General features: G+C 38.6%; 1 protein-coding gene across 11 annotated transcripts in view; it reads left to right on the top strand.

Annotated features, from left to right (window-relative positions):
• Positions 1-23302, top strand: part of SEMA6D (semaphorin 6D) — a 552663-nt gene that overhangs the window by 436462 nt on the left and 92899 nt on the right. The gene's annotated exons all lie outside the window — the stretch shown is intronic.

The following is a 23302-nucleotide window of genomic DNA, read 5'->3' as shown; positions in this document are numbered from 1 at the left end:
TTTTAAACGGGTAGATACTAGTTGCACTTAGGAAAAATAAAAACCAACCCGACCCAGCCTGGAAAAAAAAACAAAACCACCAAAAAAAAAAAAAAAAAAAAAAAAAAAAAAAGGCCAGAGAATGCCCTGTGTAATGTCTATAACGTCTATAACCCTAGAAAGCATCAGGCTGTGTTGAAATTGTATCGAATGCAGATTAACCCTAAATATGCTACTCTGTACAATGGGATGTATGCTGTCTCTGCAGTGGATCAGATCATTGAAGAAATTGTACAATTTGATTTGTTTTCCTTTATTGAAAAGCAAAATGCAGAAATTTAAAAGTTATGCTTGAGATACAAGGTTAGAGGGGAAAATTTTTTTTTTAATTTTTAAAAAAGTTATGCTAACATTTATAGAGAAAAAAGTGATTGAGCACAGACAAATGATGAGGGAACTGAGTAGTAAGTTTTTAAGCCCTACTATCAAAATTCAGAAAGGAAACTGTTAAATATTTGTAGGTTCTGAGTGCCTTAATACTTAAGAGTTCTGTACAAAGAAACAATATGATTCTTCATGTGTATATGCTTTTATATATTTTAGCAGAATTTCATGGTTTTTTCAACTTGTTTCTACTCATTTTTAGCTTTTTCCTGGGTTTTTAATATTATTACTTTTGTCATGAACAGATTTTTTTCCATTTTAACTTTGAACTAGGGATTGCAGCTATATAAGGAAGTTACTAATTTTTGCATTTTCTAATTTTCTTATTAAATGTTTCTTACATTTAATTCAGAAAGAGGATATATTTAACACTTCTAATCATGTTCTCTTTCTTCTCAACATTTATACCTTTTTGAATCATGGGATCAAATCTTTTTTATCTGAATGTAGGCTAGGATTCATAGAAAAAGGAAAAAATTTTTAAATTTCACCTTAATACCTTTTTATTTTGTTTTATTTTGAAAGATTTTAGCCTCTGTGGCTAGCCCTTTGTTGTCCCTCAGTTTGAGATGTGTGAAGGCTTTTGGTCTCCCTGGGGGCGGGTTGAGGCAGCCAGGGCTTACCTGTATGCTGGCTCGAGACCAGTGGAATAAAGTGCACATGAAAAAAAAAAGACAAAGAAAAATTTAATCAGTGTCATGCAGAGGGCTTCATTTCTTTACCCTTACTTTAATGTGATATTTGTAATGTCTTATTATAAGAATGATAGTGGTAGTTGGTTTAAGGTATTTTTAGGATGCAAATGAAGTTTTATTCTTTATATGTTATTGACTTACAAAAATAGTAAGATGTTGGTTGGGCATGGAGGCTGATGCCTATAATCCCAGCACTTTGGGAAGCCAAGTGGATCACTTGAGGTCAGGAGTTCGAGACCAGCCTGACCAACATGGAGAAAACTCGTCTCTACTAAAAATTCAAAAATTAGCCAGGTTTGGTGGGACATGCCTGTAATCCAAGCTACTTGGTGGCTGAGGCAGAAGAATCGCTTGAACCCGGGCTGAGGCAAGAGACTTGCTTGAACCCAGGAGGTGAAGTTTGCATTGAGCTGAGATCATGCCACTACATTCCAGCCTGGGTGACAGAGCGAGACTCTGACTCAAGAAAAAATAGTAAGATGTTAAATTTTATCCAAAATTTTTAATACTTCTTAATAATTTCTTACAGTTTATCCTTTGAACAACAGATGAAATTGACCATATTAATAAATATGCTAAACTATTCTTGCTTTCCTGGGATTAGAGGTAGAAACCTGTATGTTTATAATATAATATTTTTCTCAATTCTTACATGCCATCAAGTATTATGGTAAGGAATTTTTCAACAGGATAAAGAAACATGACTACAAAAGGTATATGTATGGACTATAAGGTGCTTCTCAATTTCAAAAATATTAAAGTATAAAAAATATATACAACTTAGACTTAAAGAAGTGATATAAGATCCCTGAGTTTAAGTTTCAAACATTTATTTTTAATTTTAGCAACAATATTCATAAACAATACTGGACAAAGCTACTTGTGTCCAATTTTGGTGTTGGACTGTGCAACCTTTCCCCACTCAACAAACATCTAAAGATTCGGCCTGTCACTTTCTAGCGTCTGTTATGATATCTTACATAGCAATAGTTTATCACATTTGTTAGTCACAATAATCCACATAAGAGTAGTGATTTGTATTAAAAGAAGAGCTTAAATTATATTAAGCAAATTATATTTAAGAAGGCTTAGGAGACTGTCATTTAACTTCCCTGGATACACAAACACACACATATATATGCACACAGACATACATAGTCACACACACAACAGTTTAGAAAATATAAAAGAAGAAAAGATATCCTTTTAAATAACAACAAAAACAGTTAAGAATATGCTTAACAAGTTTCATGACTTTATGAAGAAAACTTTAATATTCTATTGAGGACTAAAAGGGCATACTTTAGCAGTATCGTAAAGAGGTCAGTTTTCAAATTAATGAACTTATGAAATCCAAATTCAAATACCAATGTAATATTTTAAATTAGAGAAATTCTAAAGTTGTCATGAAAAAATGAACACATATGAATAGTCACAGCACTTCAAAAAAACAGAAATAATGTCACATATGAGTCAATTAATGTAAGAATGTATTTCTACATTAAACAATTTGGTTTTAGCACATTATATACAACAGGGTCAATGAAATAAGATAGATTCTGATAATAGGTCCAAGTCTATTGAGAATATTTAATATATGACAAACATTATTTTAAAATCAATGAAGAAACAGGAACTGATCAATAAAATTTTATTAGGAAAACTAGCCAGTCATCTGCAAAAAATAAAAAGAAAAGAAAAAAAAAAAAAACCTATGTCTGTGACTAAATACAGATAGATATATGAATCAGATGTTAAAAAAAGTAAAATATTATAAGAATAGATAGGGTAATAATTTTTATAGTGTTTTCATTTTTGTGTTTACATACTTGGAGTGGAGAAGGTCTTTGTAAACAAGAAAATGATAATTGATAAATTATCATTTTGAATTTTATAAACATAAAATTCAAAAATTTTCATGTGTCAAATATATTTCTAAAAGAACAAATGACAGATTTATATTTGCAGCCCATGACAAAGGGCTGATTTCCTTTAGAAATACAAAGTTCTTAAAATTCACAAAAGGAAAGGACAAGGTCATGAATACACAGGGTACTGAAAAGGTATGAATGGCTTCGAAATAAATGAAAGATGTTTAACCTCACAATTTAAAATGTGTAGATTAAATAAGTTTTTATGCCCACAAATTAGAAAAGTTTGTTGGTAAGAGTATTTGAAAATAGATACCTCATTGTAATTTGATGTTCCTTCTTTGATGAATAACTTAAGTGATACATATTAAGTTTGATCACTACCAAAAGGGATTGTCATTGTCAATCTTGCTATAATCAATCATTGTTTAATCTTATAGGACTCCATTTTATATATATAATATATATATATATATATATATGTGTGTATATATACACACACACACACACACACACACACATGTATATATATATATATATATATATATATATATGACTTCACTTACCTGAGCATGTTGTGTGGCCACCAAGACAAAGTAAGAATGCTAACACTTAAAAAGGAGGAAATAGTTGCTGGGTAGGCAATCAAAAATGTTTGCCTTAGATATGTGCTACTGTTATCCACAGTCAACAAATAATAATAATAATAATTTTTAAAAACCACTGAGAAATAGGTAAAGTTACTTTGTATATGGTCATACTTCTTAGAAGGGACCACATGGTATTTCTTGAAAAGCTATAGTAAATGACTGGAAATAATCTAAATATGTATGAATAGAAGAGGCCTAATTGAATAAATTAGGGACGTTGACACAATGTGATAACTAGCAATTACTTTTTCAAACATGGCAGATCTATATGTAACTATATACAAAGACCTATAGTATGTATCTAAGGTTAAACAATAAGAGTGACAAGGTACAGAAAAGCGTATATGGGATTTTGGCCAACACGTAGACCCAGGCAGACTCAAAGGCTTATATCAGATCTATTTGCCTATTTCTGGATAGATAAACAAGTAACTATTAACAGAATTTGCTTGCGGAAGTGACTAGGGTCTTGGGAAATGTTACTTTCTGATGGACAGTCTTTTATAATATTTGATTATTTTACTACATGCTTGTGTTACTTTATCAATTAAAACATCTAGTTTATTTTAAAACTATTTTTAACTTTAGAAGTCATCTTTTACTGTATCTAGAATGATTCATAAATTCACTAAAGATCTTGAAGAGTTGATTTTTCATTTTATTTCTTTATACTTGTTTGGACAGCATAAGGGAGCACATATTTTCAAATGAAAATTTAAATAATTTGAAAGCAACCAAAGTCTGCTGCTTTCATTTCTTAATAAAGTTAGGTTTTGGATAAAGAAGCACAGTAGCATTTGCCTCATGTCTTCTTTCAGCAAAATAGAGCAGGTCAGTTTTGAACTCTCAGCCACAGTTATCAGTTTGTTTCCATATTCACTTAATTTTCTAAGAAAGCCAACTAAAGGAAAAGTGGACCTTCTTTCTTGGTCAACTTTAGATACCACTTTGTTTCCTGCACATTTGTTTAAGGAAGATTTACCTGACAGACCCCTTCTTCCCCTTCTTGCTCTGTGACATCTCCGATATGCAGTTCCCTGGGGAAACTGTTTCCTAAGAAATGTGCACAAAGATGCACGTGACTCTATTTGATTTTGAGGTAGCGTGTTGTAAATGCCTCCTTGTACATACTTTCCCATCTTTCTTTTTTACTGCTTTAACAAAAACAAAAGTTGATGATGACACAAATAACTGATGATGCAATCTCTGCCTACGTCAGAGTTAAGATTTCTAAAATATATTTTGGCTTCAACACCTTGGCACTGCCCTGCTAAATCTACAGTCCTTAAGATTTTCTGGGTGAGGGGTGAAGCTATGGAAACTGCATGCAGAGCTGGCTTCTCCCATTCTCTCCTGAAGGGAAGAACTCAGAGAGAAAAACAGTATTAGTGAAAAGCTCATTCCAGGAAGCGAACAGAGGAACTGAAGCTTTGGCTCTGTGGGAAAATGGAGACTTTGAAGGTAAGAATGTTTGTGCGTTCAAGAAGAATAATGACCAGCTTGTGTCCTGAGAAGGTAATGCTAGAGTCCCTTTGTGCAAAGCAAAACCACGTTGCCTAGTTACAGAGAGATTTTTGCTCTAAATGTCAAAAGTGCAGGCAGGAGTAGAATTAGAACCCATGTCCCTGAAAGGAAGCAGATGTTTTTTAAAATGATGCTAATACAGATCTTTGAGTTATTCAAACACTCCTACTGTCCCAACTGGAGAATCAGCCTAGATATCTTGCACAGATCACAGTTGAAACTGCTCAGTTGCTTCTTCATTTCATTTCTGCCATTCCTAACAGCAGCAATTAATGGAGGCTCCTTCACAGCCAGTTGTTACAGACTTCAGATGTGATCTGCAAATCTCACGTATACATTTCACTTGCCTCACTGGAAGCAAAAGTGGAATGAGTGGAGCTGTGTGTTAGAATGTGTCAGTGGGTGTCTGTGGTGTCTGGGAAAGCAAACATGGAGGGCAGGAGGTTGCAGTAGTTCTAATCGGCTCTGCATATGGAGATGCAGTGTTGAAGCAGGGTTTTTGTCACCATCACCGCCCCGTCCCCTCACCCCCTGCCCCTCAACAAACACGCATTGGCAGTCAGAATATTGTGCATGTGGCTGATTTGTTTCCTCATAGTCTTTGAGTGACATCTGAGCAGGACTAGAAGCAGCAGAATGACAATGGCAAATCCATTTCTGTGATTTTTGCCATCTTCTTTGAGTGCACCACTAAAACTTTAACCAAGTGTTTATGCTCTTCCACAAGCATTCCTCTCAGTTTGATCTTCTGGCAACAGTGTTGTACAATCAGGAAGGCCAGAGAATTCTGTTATTAGTTCACCAAGTTTTGTGCATTGTTTTTAGAATTTATCTTCCTCTGTCTCTGAAGGGAGCCCTAAATGTGTCCAAAGATATTTTAGCAATAACCTGTCCCATTAGGCATTCTCCATATATACATATTTACATCATTTCTTAGGAGTTTATTTCTTCTAAACTTATAGAGAATACATGACTTCAGTTCAACTCAATGCATATGTTTTGGATACCACTCTTTGCCAACTTTGAGTTGAGTAGAGCACAAAAGACTTTTAAGCAGTTGGCATTTCACCTAGATTGAGGGGGTAGGTTGTGGGAGAGAAAAAGGAGATAGAAGTAAGCAGTCATTATTCACGTGTGTGTGAGCACACACACACACACACACACACGTGCACACACACCATGAATCATATGGAATAATAAAAGTTATAGAAATGGCAAATCAAGGATGTATATTTTGGGCATAGCAAATAGTTTAGGCAGGATGAAATAGGCTATATTACATGTTGGCAAGAAGTAGGCTCAAAAGGTAAGTTGAAACCATATGCCAGAAGATACGGAAGATCAAAGTAAAGTACTCATAATTAATTTCAAAGCAATTTTAATGATCACCATGAGATAATATATTTTAAAATGTTTATAAGGCATTTAACAATGTCTGTTAACAGTGCAAGCACCCAATAAACATCAACTCCCTTAATTCAGTGGGCAGTGGGAGTCCTTAAAGATTACACAAATGCTAACAAATTCCAGAAGGAACGTTCCAAGAACATTGCTCACTGTGAAAAAGGCTAAGTGTGTTCAGTAATGGAAAATTACTTCGTTCCAGCTAGTAAGATGCTTGAAATCTCTAACTCCTTTTGGCCAGTAAAGTGTTTATCCTGACTCAATTCAGTGTCACTAGAACCAAATTACCTTATTTCCTGATCCTGAATTAATCTTGGATTGATCTCTGAAGTAACAGAATTAGGGTTTTGCTTTGTTTTGTTTCTGCAATAGTAATAGGGTTGGGAGCTTTGAAAAGAGGCATTTACTTGCAAACTGTTGCTAGTCCCAATGGTGCCCAGAAATAAGAAAAGATACAACTTAGCATCATAGAATATTAGAACTAGAGGGGAGCATAGGGAATACAGTGATCATAGTTCTTCACCAGAATTCTGGAAACAACATCCCTCAAAAGATCCCAGTGCTTTACTGAATTTGAAGCAGCCTGTGAATATAATTTGAAAACTGAGTTGCTAGAAATTCCAAGATATTCTAAGAGTTTGGATGGGAGAAGAGAAAGAGAGCTTGAAAATGTCACTCTCTCTTAGAAAACCCGTGCATATGGATGTGGTAATTAAATTCATCTAACCCAGGTCTTTTGTTTGGAGATGCAGAAGTACAGCCCTAGAAACGTAAAGTGGTTGCCCGTGGACACTCAGACTATTAGGAGTGCTCATGGGATCAAAACCTGAGTCTTCGGGCTTTTGAATCTATTCTTGTTTTACTACCAGACTTCATCAGACTGTTTCATCTTGATGAAGTAGATATTTTTCTTATGAATAAAAAAATCCAGAAATCAGCCGGGCGCGGTGGCTCAAGCCTGTAATCCCAGCACTTTGGGAGGCTGAGGCAGGTGGATCACGAGGTCAAGAGATCGAGACCATCCTGGTCAACATGGTGAAACCCCGTCTCTACTAATAAAAAATACAAAAAATTAGCTGGGCATGGTGGCGCATGCCTGTAATCCCAGCTACTGAGGAGGTTGAGGCAGGAGAATTGCCTGAACCCAGGAGGCGGAGGTTGCGGTGAGCCGAGATCGCGCCATTGCACTCCAGCCTGGGTAACAAGAGTGAAACTCCGTCTCAAAAAAAGAAAAAAAAAAAAAATCCAGAAATCAGTGTTAGAACAAATCTGAAGATAAATGACATTGAATATATTAACAGAGCCTCAAAGCAAAACAGTTTTCATCCCATGGTACTATATCTACTGCAGGTACCATTATTTATTTATAGCTATTTCTGCTCAACTATCATACATTTATATATACACATGTACATCACATGGTGACACTTGTCTTACTTTTTTAAGGTGCCTATTTTATGCTTTACAAATATAGGCACAACAGAGGAATTTGCTCTGATTGGATTATTTTGGAAGATTTCTCACCTGTGTAATGACTGAACTCTGTTTAGAGAATATTTAGTGAGCTCCTACCACATGTGCCAGGAAACATTCTAGGTAATGATGATTCCACTTAAGAAATCTTCTTCCCTTAAAAAGACAATAAAATAATTATTTAGACTGGAAATCATACTGCGACTGAACCATTTGTCATGTATTACAGCTATACAATAATCAAAAAGCATGTAAATGTAACTATAATGTGAATCACAGAACTAACCATCACTCCTCACTGGGGTGTGCCATAAGTGGATCACTGAGCATCCCTGGGAAGGGAACCTTTCTGCAGGAATGCAACCCTCCCTTGGTCCTACTTTCTGACACCCTTTTCATTCCTGCTCAGTGTGTAGCTCTCCTGTCCTCTTCTCTTGAACCATGCCAATCTGTGGTTATAGCCACTTCCCAGGATTAGGACTCAGCATCTGATTGCAAAGTTTTTAAGCTTTCTCTTTGCAGTTGTTAAAAGCTTACCTTGAGAACTGAGTTTCCCCAATCAACTCTGCATGCAGTTCATAGTCTGCATTTATGAGGCAGGTAGGCAAATGCTGGACAGGCCCGGTGAATAACGTCAGCAGCCATGGCTGCTATAAAACTCCCACTGTGATTTCCGATTTCTGTGAGAGGACTGTATTTACCTGCTCCGCTTTAATGGAGGTGGAGGGTGTGGGTAGCAATTCCAGGGCTGAGCATTACTGAGAAGATCCTCTCTTATCTTTCAGAAGCTCGTTATTCTTCCTATTTTAATGTCTTCCTCTGTCAAACATACCTATGGTGGTAGCGTATGCCTGTTGACTTGGTGGGATTTCTTATTTGACTTATTTAAGTCATAGTAGGAATGATTCTTGCTTGATATTCGCAGCCCCTGAATAGGAAGAAAGCAGGGACAAAGAAAATCTATTCTCTGTTTATTTTCTTTACAGCTTTAGGTCATTTCCTCTACAATTTAAGTGTTCTAAACTATTGCTTTCCATCTTCCTCTTCATTCTTCTTAGCTTTTCTTCTCTTTCCTATCTTGATTTATGCTTTTGTCTTTTGTTTTCTGCATTTCCCTTCCAGTCTTTATCCTGTAAGCTTTCCAGGAAGCAGAACAGCAAATAATTAAATAATAAGGTCATGGTTAGAGAAAGGACATGGGCAGACTTGGTCTGGAGAAAATACATTCAGTCCCTATTTAAGAAACGTTTGGCCAGGTATGTTGGCTCACAGCTGTAATCCCAACACTTTGGAAGGCCAAACTGGGCAGATCACCTGAGGTCAAGAGTATGAGACCAGCCTGGCCAACATGATGAAATCCCATCTCTACTAAAAATAAAAAAATTAGCTGGGCATAATGGCATGTGCCTGTAATCCCTCCTGCTACTCAGGAGGCTGAGGCAGGAGAATCGCTTGAACCTGGGAGGTGGTGATTGCAGTGACCTGAGATGGTGCCACGGTACTCCTGCCTGGGTGACAGAGCAAAACTCTGCTTAAAAAAAAAAAATTTACCCATAGTGATTGGCCTAAAATAACTAGTCAGCCTTAGATCACCAATAACACTCCCATTTTTGCAGATGAAGAAACAGCCTTCAGGAGGCTGTATTGGGCAATAACACAGACAAGAGTATTGAGAATGAACTCGGAGTTCCAGGGTTTTTTCTGTTGTTAGACCATGTGTCTCAATTCTTAGACTGCAAAACATTGCTGTCCTAAAGTTAGAAGCTTGCCAGTAAAATATGGGTATCCCCAGCAGCATGAGAGTTCAGATTTCCCGAACATTTCTGGTGAAATTTTTAGCCAACTGTTAAAGGAAATTTTGTATGACATGTCAACCTACAAGAACGTTTTGCATACAAACTCATTCAGATTTCCTGCTCAGATAGTGTTTACATCTTCACTGTGCGGTAAGAGTCTGTGAGAAGAAGCAAGAAATTAAACTGCCTTCCTGCTTCAGGAAGCTGGGCCCAGACACGTCTCTATATGTCATGACAAGGCTAGTGGCCTAAGAAAACCCCTATTTTGTTTCTGTTGTGTAATTGTGCTATGAATTATATTTAGGACCAGCCTGGCTGATGGCAAAATTGTGACATTGAAGGGATAATCTCCTGCTTAGTCACCACCTCCTTGATTTTTATTTAGGAGGAGAACTGGGGAGACTGCAACTAAGAGAATGCTTTCAAACAAAGCAAGTCTTACTGGTTTGCTGACATCGTTCTGAAACCAGAGCTGTGTAGGGGTAGAAAGACGATAACCATGAGTATATATACCACTAAGTGGGTATACTACAGTGCCAAATTTCTGTGTTCTTACAGAATATTTTTTTAGAGTTATCAAAATACAGCTAAATTGCTCTCACTATGATCCGCATAGAAAAATTTCCTCCTTGTTTTGCTCTTTCTCCCTATTTTTTACATCTAGGGAGTGTATGTTCATCACATGAACACCAAATGAAGCTACTCAATGTAAACGTATTTTAAGTGTTTGAAAGGAAAGTGCTTTCTAAATTATCATCCCATGGCCTTCACATGGCTCTTACATGACCCTAAGGTCATGTGCTTTCAAACTTATCTAGAAAGCACTTTTCTTTCTAAATTATCTAGAAATATCTAGAGGCTTCCTGAAGCAGAAAGGCAGTTTAATTTCTTGTTTCTTCTCGCAGCCTCTTTCTAAATTATCTAGAAATATCTAGGATGTCCAACTACCCTGAGGTTACCATGCTGGGAGAGAGTCCAAGCCACATGGAGAGGCCACTCCTAGGTAATCCAGTCAGTAGTCCTGACCAGACACAGCCTTGGAGTCACCTGAGCCCACTCATCTAGCATGAGAGTGCAGAAGCCCCCAGAAGATTTCAGCACCGAGCCACCCTCAGCCTTCACATCTTCCCTACTGAAGCACCAGAAACCACAGAGCATATAACCAAGTCACTTCTGCCATGGCCTTTCCAAATTCCTTACCTATAGAATCCATGAGCATGAGAAAAGTTATTTCACACCATTAAATTCTGGAATGGTTTGTAATAAAGCAAGAATAACTGGAACCATCACCAACATCAACAAGCTTTGATTTTCTGAAACACTGAGTAATTGTACACAACACTAGGGGTGATTACAAACACTGTTCAAACACTAAGTCATGTAGATTTGTGTAGAGCTACACATATTCTCAAGCACGTGAGGTCTCAGGCTTCCTAGAGGGTTGCCTGAAGAGGGCAGCAGACCTGGGCTGGAGAAAATACATTCTGATATGAGGTACTGAGAACACACTATCCCTTCTGCTATATTCCCATCAAATTATGCTTCAGACCGTGTTTTAGTCTGTTTGGGCTTCTGCAGCAAAATACCGTGAACTGAGTAGCTTATAAACAATAGAAATTTATTTCTCACAGTTATGGAGTCTGGGAAGTCCAGGATCAAGGAAGAGTTGATGTCTGGTGAGGGCCCACTTGCTGGTTCATAGACAGCCATCTTCTTGTGGTGTCCTCACATGGCAGGAGGGTTGAGGGAGCTCGCTGGGGTTTCTTATAACAGTGCTAATCTCATTCATTAGGCTCTGCCCTCATGTCCTAAGCACCTCCCAAAGGCCCCACCTCCAAATACCAACCCATTAAGGATCAGATTTCGACATATGAACTTGGGGAGATATAAACATTCAGTCTATAATATTTAGGCTGAGCCCTTTGAGAACCCAGGTAGCTTCATAAACTGTGGCACTGACACAGGTTCCCAGGATCCTAGAGCTGCACTTGGGCAGGTGCCAAGAACAGGAAAAGTTTTCCTTCTCTATTTATTCCTATATATTTATTCTCTGTTCATTTGCTGAATTAATAGATACTATTCTTACATGACAATATTTGAATTCTTTAAAGTTTTCTAAAACAAATACAGTGAACTAAATTATTCTTGAAAATTGTTTTGGAAAAATGAATGCCTCCGAGTACAGCTGTGTGGTATTTCTGATCTTCTTGATCTCCAGGATTACTTAAAAGTATCACTTACACTGAACTTCGCTGACTTTATTTCCGCTTTCATGTACCTGGTAGCCAGGAATTAACTCTTAAAATAATAATCTAAAATAATGCACACTATTAATGGCTTTCAAATAACTTGGGTCAGCTTGTTCTTTCTTGTACTGTAAACAGCCAGTAGATCTAACACTGGAAAACATTAAGACTTAAAAAACAGTCTGACCTATTCCAGCCTGGTCGTGGCCATCTAATTTCCACTCCACCGTTCATAATGTATACACTATTCCAACATCTTGGGTATAAAGAGCTACGTAATATATGGGCTCTATTCTGCTCCTAGCTGCTTACCCTGCTTTCTATACATCTCAGAAATTACAAAATCAATTGAGATAAATGCCACCCTGACTTCATTCCCTTTTCTGTGCTGCATGTTCCACTTCAAGAAGCCAAAAGCATGCTTGAACCTACAGAGTGAGACCCTCTGAAGATAGGAAAGGAAGAATCTCTTCTAACATCTTGATATAGTTCCCTGTTGTAGCCAATGGTTCTCTTCCTGCTTGTGTCCGGACCCTCTCTGCCTCTTCAGCCTTCTCTCTGCCTATCCTCCCCCTTGCACCTGGGGTTCTAACGATTCTGAATGTGGGTGCCTGCAGTTCCCACCCAGGCTGAGTGCTGCCTCTGTGCGGTCGTCACAGCTCCTGCTGCAGTCCCCATCTTCCAGCCCTGCCTCCACCTTCAGCTCTTGTGTACTGGCAGGAAATAAATTACTGCAATGCAATTTTCACTTTAAGGTACATCATTTTGTTGACTCTCCTTTTTTAGTTTAAAAAAATTCAAACTAATAGAAAAGTTGAAAAATACTATAATGAACGCCCATATAGATTTACTAATGGTTATTATGCTACATTTGGCTTTATCTCTGTTTTTCTATCTCTTTTTTTCCCCCCTTTTACTAATGATTTGAACGGAACTCGGGCAGAGTCATCAGGCCATTTCATCCCTATAAGGGCAAGTAGATCCTCAGAACAAGGACTTTTTTATAGTACCATTTCTTGGAGACCTCTCTGGAATCCTTTTCTTCCACATGCATGAATTCTTTACCACTTATTTTGAAATTCCCTCTCGATATTTTTTTGCATATACATCTTCATCTTAGCATCTGTAACCCTTACTTGCACAGAGTTGTTTATAAGTCTGTAATTTCTTCATTGACTGTAAACTTCTATGGGCAGGGCTTCTTTTATTTTTCTCTGGATCATGAGTGTTTGGCACAGCGCCTGGCATATGGTGTGTGCTTAACTGTTAGCCAAATGAATGACTGAATGATGATAGTCCTCCCTTGCTTTCCTGTCCCCAAACTCCAAAGGCCCCAGTCCCCTTGGCCATCTGCTATGCCTGCCTTGACAATCCATAGAGACTTCCTTTATTATTCTCCATGGCTACTATTCAAAACTGTTATCATTCTCTTACCCCAGCCTTTTCCATTTCACATTCAAAAGATGACCCCGCCAGTCTCCTTATGCATAAATATAAATTCCTCTGCCAACCTCCTTCTCCTCCATGTCTGCATCTGCCCTTCCCTTCTCAGCACTTTCAGAGGAAGAAATGTTCTTCTTCCTTAGCTGAGCCATACTTCCATCTGTGCTCGGTCCCATCCCTTCTCATGTGGTCTACCACAAACCGCCCTGAAGTCTGACCTGGACTTGAAGTTGAAGTCTAATGCTTAGCAGCTGTTACCAGCCCCTCTTCTGGAAGAAGGGAATTGTATTGTTCTAGGAAATTGTAAGATTTTTGATAACTTTTGTAAAACAACTCCTGACATCCAATCAGTTTACTTTAGTCCCTGTCCTTGTTCAATTCCCCAGAGTACATCGACCTCTTTCTATCATTCCTAGCCTGTGGACACATTGTCACCTGCCTTTTTCTCCTCCAACTGGAGAAACTCTGCACATCCTTCAAGACCTCGTTCAAATGGCATACTGGCTGTGAAGCATTTCTGGAGTATCATTCCCTCCTTTTGGCCACCCTGGAGCAAAATAGAATTAATCAATCCCTTCTCCGTGCTCCCTTAACTTCCATAAATACTGTTAGGAAATAGTCATTGTGTTGCATTGTGAACACCTGTTGACAGTCTGTCCCACGCACCACACTATGAGTAGTAATGTGTTCTTCACGTGTGTCTTACGCACACAGATGCTAACTTCACCACAGAGAACATGGTACCTCATCTGAGAAGTAATCACACCTTAAGAAATTTATTGAGTAAGAGGGCATGATTTCATGACTTCAGTGTGTCTGTCCTTGCCTGCTTACTGCTGTGTCTGATCACAGAACCAAGGTCAGGAGTTTTGGCTAATGGATACAGGAAACAAGCAAGACATGGGGAGAATGCACATGGGGAAGGCATTGCCTTAAAGATTTCTTCCTAGCAGTATAGAATTTCCATAAGGCTTAGTGGGTTTTCTGTTTCTGTGATGAGCACAAGAAAAAATCTTCAAGGGGTTGAAGTAGTTAAGGGATTGAGTTTGATGAACGAAAGGAATTTCCAGTGCCTTTTCCCCATACAAACACTTCTGCACTTATAAACCTTCTCAGCTCCCTCTTTCCTAAATCCTCATTTTTAAAGGGCTGCTATTAAATTCCCAAGTCCAGTGGGAATTTTTCTGGTGAGTATCTGGTCTTTCCTACTGCTCTGTCAATTTCTAAGCATTAGGCAATATTTTTGTTGCAAGAAATATTATGCAGTAATGTTTTGTAGAGATTTTTGGTTTCCATTTAATTACTTTCCATAAGTACATTTCCTGAACCAAGTTTATGTTTATAAGAAAAAAAAACTGATATTGTTGAGATGATAGCTTTGGATTTAGATATTCTGATAATAGAATTTAGAAAAAAAATCTTTGTGTTTTTATTCCATTTTCAAAGAAATTGGTAGTGGGTTTTTTCCTTCTAATTTAAACATTTCCCTGCAGTGTTGATATCTCAAAACAAATCTCATTACACACAGCACATAAGAACCAGAAAATGATGCTGAATTGAGTAGAAAAATGAAACTGAGTAGTTTCAGCTAGATATGATAGTTGTTCTAAAAATTTTTTAAATACCTACCATTTTGCTTGTCACTAGGCTAGGCAACATAGGGTTTCCAAGAGAGCTGTTAAAAGTGATCCAGGTTCTTAAAGGTATATATAAAATGTGGATATAATGTAAATTACCAAATAATGCAATATGGTATTTGTTCCTATTGGCAAGTATATGGAAGCTGTAGGAAAGGCCGATAAGAATCAACATAATGAGAAAAGTCTAAGAGCTAGGAGGAAAAACTTAAGTAGGAAAGCAAGGAGGATTCAAATAGACAAACATCAGACAAAGGAAAAGTGATCATGACCACTGGGAATGAATCAGCCTGAGTGGAGCACTGGATAATAGAACATATTTTAGGACCACAAATGAAAAGCTTCAGTTGATAAGTAAAAAATCTGAACAGTGGATTCAAGTAGTCAGTGAGCAGGAAAAAAAAAAAACAACATGTTTTTTAATACCCCAAAAGATGGATTGAAATGGGAAAAGTTTGAAGGCAGGAATAGCAGTTTGAAGGCCATCATGATATTTTAAGTTTGAAAACCTGGTGGTAGTAGCAATAAAATGGAATCGAAGAGATGTGAAAGAAGCAGCGATAAGGCTTGGAAACAGGATCAATATAAGGGCAAGCAAGAGAGAAATAACATGAATGACAGAGAATAGAATAGGAAGTAAGGGAATTCTGCTTTGTAGCCATGTGTGGGTGAGGATGTTTGTAAAAATAAAAAGTACGACTATTTATTGAGCATTTATGGCGTGCCAAATAGTCTGCTAATAATATTTCAAACATTTTGTATTGTGAGCATTATGTACCAAACGTTGTTCTGAAAACATCACCTCTATGAATTCATGGAAGACTTTTAACATCCGTCTATCATATTATCACATATAATCCATATAATATTCCTTTGTGATATATTTATCCCTATTTTACGCATGAGGGAATCCAAGACACAGAGATGGTAAGTGACTTGCCAAAGGTCACACGCAGAGCCAGGATTCAAAACCAGAAAGCCTGGCGTCAGAGCCTGAACTCATACCACCATGCTTTTCTGCTAAGCGTTTTGTGTGTCTGATGCTGTCATACCACTGTAGAACCCAGCCACCGTGAGAAATGGCTTTCCTGATTATCTCCATTTTACATATCAGAAACTGATTCATAGAAAGTGAGGTGCAGAAATATCAAATATTCTGTTGACTGTAGACCACAAAAGCTTAGAAGAAAAAGCCAAAGTTATACATAAAAGTCAATCACATGGTGATTGAAACTCTAAATTGTATAAGTAGGAAGATAGGGTTACATTTTCAATTTTGAGAAAAATAGTATATATACCGATAGCATTTTAATTAACTTGAAATAATTATATTACTGATATAATGTATTCTATCACCAGGTTGTATTAAAATTTTTATCAGCAATCCTGAGTACGTGTATTAATGATATCAATAAAAACATTTGGACTAGGCTTTCTTTTCCTAATTGCATTCAGCTTCTCTTTCTGGTTCAATAGTGATAATTATATAGCATCAATATGAAAATTTCACTCAACTTGAGCTCTTTTTTTAATTTTCTAGTCCAGGCAATATATTAATTAGCGTAATAATTCAGTGTAACATAATAAATATAACCTAATAATATTTAATCATATTAATAATGTAAGTGGCAAAACGTAAATGATACTCGGAAATGTTCCTAAAATTTTAACAAGTTGGTTGGGTTATCTGAAAGGCAAAGAATTTTTTCAAATGGAATTTTTATTGCAAGCCAGCTCCTTTAGCTTTGGGTGCCTACGGCAGAAAGATCCTTCATTTCCCTGGTTGCTGTCTGAAACACAGGAGGACCACTTTTGTGGGTTTCATCATGTCCCGAATGACATATGCCCCTAGCCTGGTGACTCTTTTCTCACCCCAAGAAAATCCCCCAAAGGCCAGCTTGAGCCACGTCCCTACAATTACTCCTTGCAAAGGGAAAAAAGAACTAAATTATTTGCAAGAGTAAAATCTGTACCCAATCATAAGAAGCCTGAGGCTAAAAATCTGTTGTATACTTTTCTTCTTTCTGAAATAATATTAAGCTCAGGCATATATAATTATACAGGAACCACCAGGCTGTGAAGGATGAGAAAATATAACACAATTATCTCTTCACAAACCACAGTTGAAATCTGACAGAATCAACATGAGCTGAGAACACTCCTCCCCCTCCCCTTTTCCCTCTCCGACTTAACCCCTGCCTTCAAATGGCTGTCTACCAGAATCCACGACTGGGAATGCTGCCTACACACTGCCTGTCACAGGATGACTGGGCTGGTCCAGAAAACATTCAGTGGAAGATGTCACAATCCATCCAGGGATAAGGTTTGCAGGGGAAGCCTGTTGTTTTGATGCAGTGGGAACACTGTAAGCTTCATAATCAGCTGGAAAACAACCCAGTCTATGGGGCAAAACCAGCCCCACTCAGGAAATTGCAGCAGGAAGGAAAAGGAGGGAACAGTCACGTGGGGGGAGGATTAGCACCAGGATAACTAGAAGAAAGAGTATGGAGAGAGACCAGGGAATTAAGTTTGCAAACTAGCCTGATGCCTGCAGAAGTGCCCTCCTACCTCCAGGAAAGCTTGCAGGCATATCACTGTATAAAGGCCTCTCTGGGAGGAGTAATGCTACGTTCCATTCCTCAGGCTATGTCCTCAGGCTGTGCCCTCTGTGCAGTGCTTTCTCAAGCTAGTATTTCTATGTCTTGATACCTCTGCTTCTTATGTCATTGTCTCCGATCTGATTGAGTCTTTGCATCCAGTCCTTTTGGCTGGTTTGTCTAATGTTGTCCCCAGACACTCTCTGTAGATCTCCCTTCACACTCTGTAGCCCATCGGATGGCCCTGTCTCAACACAAAACCAGCGCTGGCTCCTGGGACCCCATCTCAGGTCAAGCGCCCTAGACCCCCCCCCATTGGTTTGAGCCCAATTAAAGTAAAATAGGGAAAATATGCTGTTGGTAACAGAATTATTTCCAAATAAGAACTGAGTGTCTACTTCAGAAATCAGTTTTAGTGTAATTTTCACATCTGAAATGTCAAGCCTGGCTTTCTGTTACAGAAAGGTGAGTGTCAAGGCAGGTTGGAAGGAAAGATGTAGCTTGTGGGAAAGCGACTAATTCCAAACAACATTATTGTCATCAGAAGTCACTGGGGCCATTTTAAACCCTTGTAATTCAACTTGACTAAAGCATGGTCTTTGAGAAAGCTTGATCCATGTCGAAAACGTTGCCAATAAACTATTCTTTGATTAAGGGGATAACTTGGCATTTCCACCCACAGGGTCACATTTGCCTCCTTTAGTGACATTCTGACTGCCTCTGCTTCCTCTCGCTCTATGTGTAGCCATTGTGCTTGGAAGGGTGAGGCTTCTGCGTATCACCACTCAGGATCACTCATTAGACCTTGCCTTTTAAACTGAAAGGCTAAATTACATCTTCAGAAGCAGCGCTGTGTAGCCAAAAGCAAGCTTAGGGGAAAGGGCTGGCAGCTGGATGAGGATGGGGCTTTTGTAGTCTCAGTAAGAATGGTGTACATGAGGATTAAGGTGCAGCTAATTATAGGAGCAGACTATGGAACTGACACCATTTTGCAGCTGCCCCTTTGTTGAGGATTCACTGTGCATCTGAATCCCTTCCCCAGCAGAAGTGAGAATTCCTGTTAGTTGAGGGGTTAGTGAATAATTAGCACCTGCCAAATTCTAGGTCTCTTAGAAGACCTCCTGGCTCAGAGATTTAAGTGGAGAGGAATGATGAGCCTCTGCAAGAGCAAATAAAACAGGCTAAGTTACATAACAGCATATCAGCAATGTAAGACACAGAGGTGTTCGATCCAGGAGTGACCATGGTATCATAAAGCCATGTAAAAAGGTTTTGGAAGTTACTGGCTATTTGGCATTATCAACACTATTATTTTCTAGTTGGCATGCATAATTTAGGATGATTTGACTCTCCAACTTTCTGATTCTTTTCCTTGGCCCCTGTGATGGATGGAATTGTGTCTTCCTCAACTTTGTATGTTCAAGCCCTTAATGTTTAGGACCTCAGAATGTGACCATATTTGGACAGAGAGCCTTGAAAGAGATCATTAAGTTAAAATGAGGCGATTAGGGTGGGCCCTAATTCAATCAGACTGGAGTCCTTGCAAGAAGAGGAAACTGGAACACACAGAGAAACCAGAAAGGCACACACAGAGGAAAGACCATGTGAGGGCATGGCAGGAAAGTGGTCATCTGCAAGGCAAGGAGAGAGACCTCAGGGAAAACTAGCCTGCTGACACCTTGATCTGGGACTTCCATTCTCCAGAACTGTGAGAAAATACCTTTCTGTTGTTTAAACCATCCAGTCTATGATATTTTGCTATGGTAGACTTAGCACACTAATATACTCCCCTCCCCAAGAGGCATTGATATCAATTAGTGTTGTGTTTTTCTGTATGTAAGAAAATATCAGAATAAATTACAGCTTGCAGAAAACCAGCATTTATTTTTTATGACAATTCCATGATCATCAGAGCTCAGCTTCCTTCTGCCTTTGTTTCACCATCCCAGCACTGGCTTCTGTGATGCTTCTGGGCTTATTTGCCCTCAGAGGCATCCCTACCTCTTTCCCTGATGTACCCTGTACTGCAGGGAAGCTGACCCCGGTAGCTGGCGTTGCCCTGGTTCCTGAGATTATTGGCCTCCTTGGAGCTTTGCCAGTGGGAGGCACTGGCCAGCGTTTGGTGGACAGGAGGAGGGGAGAAGCCTTTCTGCCTTGGGCTGCCCCTGGCAGTGGCTGTGTCTCTTTGGGCTCTGGCTCCTGCGGGACAGGCTCACTGTGTTTCAGCTTTTGTTTCAGACTCTGCAATTGGCTCCAGCAACACTGTCTGTTTCCTTTGCTTCCATCTTCACCCTGGTATTGATAGTGGCTAATCTCTTGCTAATCTCTAGGTTTTCTCACCATTTTGTTTGGCTTTTCAGCTCTTCCAGTATCTATGTAACCAATTTCCCCCTTTAAATTCAATCAACGTTCCAAGTGAAGTATGATTTTGCTTTCCTGGTTGATGCAACTTCTATACTGGAGATCACCTAGTCCTAGGACAGAAGGAGAGAGAAAGTGAAGTAGAATGAAAAGGTCTTGCTTCTTGGCTGACTCAACTGCTTTAAGCAGTCTTTCGGAAAAATCGCACACATTTCTGCTTACACCTCATTGGTCAACATTTAGTCCCGTGACTACCCCTAGAGGCAAAGGAGGCAAGTTTTCCATTTAAGCAGAAGATGGGAAGTTACGATTTCTGCAGTTTTAGGAATTCTGACATTAAATTGTTCCCCCAATAAAACTCAAATTAATGACTCTCACTTGCAACAATTGAGATACCCTGTTAATCCCAAATAGTTTACTCAGCAAGGAATAGTGTGACTGACAGCCAGTGCAGACCAGGGTACTGTTTAAGTTACCTATTGCTGCAAAACAAACCACCACCTAACACACAGATCTTGAAAAAGATCTTCATTATCTCTCATGGTTCTGTGAGTAGGCTTGACTCAGAGACTTCTCTCCTGAATATTTCATGGGGTCACAGATGGTGGTTGGGGCTTCAGTCTCCTAAAGCAGTGGTCTCCAACCATTTTGGCTCCAGGAACTAGTTTTGTGGAAGCCAATTTTTCCATGATGGGGGGAAGGGGGAATGGTTCAGGATGAAACTGTTCCACCTCAGATCATCAGGCATTAGATTCTCATAAGGAGAGTGCAGCCTAGATCCCTCACATGCGCAGTTCACAATAAGGTTTGTACTTTTCTGAGAATCTAATGCTGCTGATCTGACAGGAGGCAGAGGTCAGGTAGTAATGCTCGCTCACCCACCACTCACCTCCTGCTGTGTGGGCAGGTTCCTAACAGGCCACAGACTGGTAGCAGTCTGTGACCCAAGGTTTGGGGACCCCTGTTCTAAAGGTTGAGCTGAGCTGGACATCCAAGAAAGCTTCACTTCTTGACTAAGAGTAGGTGCTGGTTATGGGCTGGGAGCTCAGCTGGGACTGCTGATTGTATTGCCTGTATATGGCGTCTCCGTGTGGCTGCAGTTTCCCACAGCACTGGGGCTGGGTTCCAAGAGACCATCCCAAGAGACCCAGGGAGAAGCTGCTAAAACCCCTCATGACATAGCCTTTCAATTTCCCAGTGTCACTTTTGCCACATGCTATTAGTCAAGCAGATTCAAGGGGAGAAGAATTGACTTCCATCTCTTAATGTAAGAATGGCAAAAATCACATTACAGAGAGGCATGTGGAATGGGAGGCAGTGTTACAAACATCTTTGAAAAGGGCAATTTGCCATAGTTGCTATTAATCAAGAGATTTGAAGTCCATTCCTGTGTCACCTTGATTTAGATGCTTAACCTCTCTGAGCCTCAGGATCTCTTATTGTTAAATGACAGAATTGAATGAGATACTTTTTATAGTTCATTCACATTTAAAAATTCAGTGTTTGGCTCATTGTGAACACCAGTATCTGTATCTACCTAGCCATAGGTCTTGAAAACCAAAAAGTCATGTAAAAGGAAAAGCTTAAATTGCTAGCAATTCTTATGATGTCGCTTTTGGACAGAGAATGTAAGAAATTAGATGATTAACGACTTCACAAAAGCACACCCATGTTTAAAAGCTGTAGAGCCGCAAAAAAGCATTATAATTCAACTAAATTAAAAGCCTCAATAGAAAAAAGGGAGCATGAAGATGGGGAGTATCCTTTCTCAACAAGAACCACCCTGTGAAATTTACTTTTCTCCTGCAAATCTCAGAGCATTTGACACATTCACTAGCCTAAGTTTCTACTATTTTCTTTTCGTTGGAGAGGCACCACTGGCAGAGAGAACATAATTTTATCTTAGAAAATTAGAGTTGAAGGGGACCTCAAGGTCATCTCATCCAATGCGGTGACTCTGGGCAGAAGAGTACAAATTATATACACCCACTGAGATAGCCATCTAGAGATTAAATTATTTCCCCAGCATCAAACAATGAGTCAGCAGCTGAGCTGTGGCAGAAAGGTAAAGTTCTCAAGTTTTCAGCCACAGACTAGCAGAAGTCCCCAGTCACTGACAGTCAAAAAATGCTTTGTGGTTTTCAAGTGTTTTCATAGCCTCCCTCCCTCCCATCCTTTCTTTCTCAATTTTTTATTATGGATATTTTATATATCAGAAAATGCCATCCAAGCTATTTTGTTGGATCCGTACATCAACTCTGTGATATATCTAAATACTACTGTTTGCATTTTACAGCGGAGGAAAATGGAGCCCATTTGAGTTAAGAGACTTGCCAAAGGACACCTAGCTAGTAAGCAGCAAAGTGCCATGGATGGGAGTGGCAGAGTACTGATTTATTATCCTAATTTTTGGGAGTTTTTTTTAGCACACTTTCTGTTTCCCTTTAGTCATAATGTTTCTTCTAATGGCTAAGATTTATTTAGTCCTTTCTATGTGTTGGGCTCTGTGTGAGGTACTTTATAATATTTTATATGTATGTATTTATATTATGTCATATTTATATATTGTATTTGTAACATATTTTATTTGATCATCACAATAGAGTTATTGTGAATTATTTGCTATTATTAGCCCCATTTCCAGATGGATAAACTGAGGTAGAGAGAGGTTAAATTAAGGCATTAAAATGGGAACAAAAGCCAGGATGTCTAACTCCAAATGCCAGCTATTCGTAAGATATTTTCTATCCTTATGAATGCTGGTCATCTGAGAAGGTGACATTTCATACTTACATTTGGAGGCTTCAAATTTTGATAATAAAATATGTCCAGTGCTATACACTGTATATTCATGCACATAGAATTGACTAATAATTGCTACTGCTACAAATAAGTGCCTAGACTAACTTTTATGCTACAGATATGTGTTTTTGTTTTCCTGTAATTTCAATTGACATGAGATTAAAACATTGGATTGAGAACCAGAAGACCCAGATCTGGGACTGAGCTCTGTCACTTAGGGCTGTCTGTGAGGGAGTTAATTGCCCTTTTTGGTCAGTTAGGCAATTGCCTTATGTATAAAATAAAAGGATTGGAATAAGTAGACATGATGACTCTGAAATCCAAAAACATGATAGAGTTATCTATGCATATTTCCTGGCTGAGAAAGATAAGAAGTACTT

The sequence above is a fragment of the Sapajus apella genome, unplaced genomic scaffold, assembly GCF_009761245.1.
Source record: "Sapajus apella isolate SASKATOON/1434 unplaced genomic scaffold, GSC_monkey_1.0 scaffold37, whole genome shotgun sequence".
NCBI classification, from domain to species: Eukaryota; Metazoa; Chordata; class Mammalia; order Primates; family Cebidae; genus Sapajus; species Sapajus apella.
Note: the sequence above shows the minus strand (reverse complement) of the source record. Positions and strands in the feature narration are given on the sequence as shown.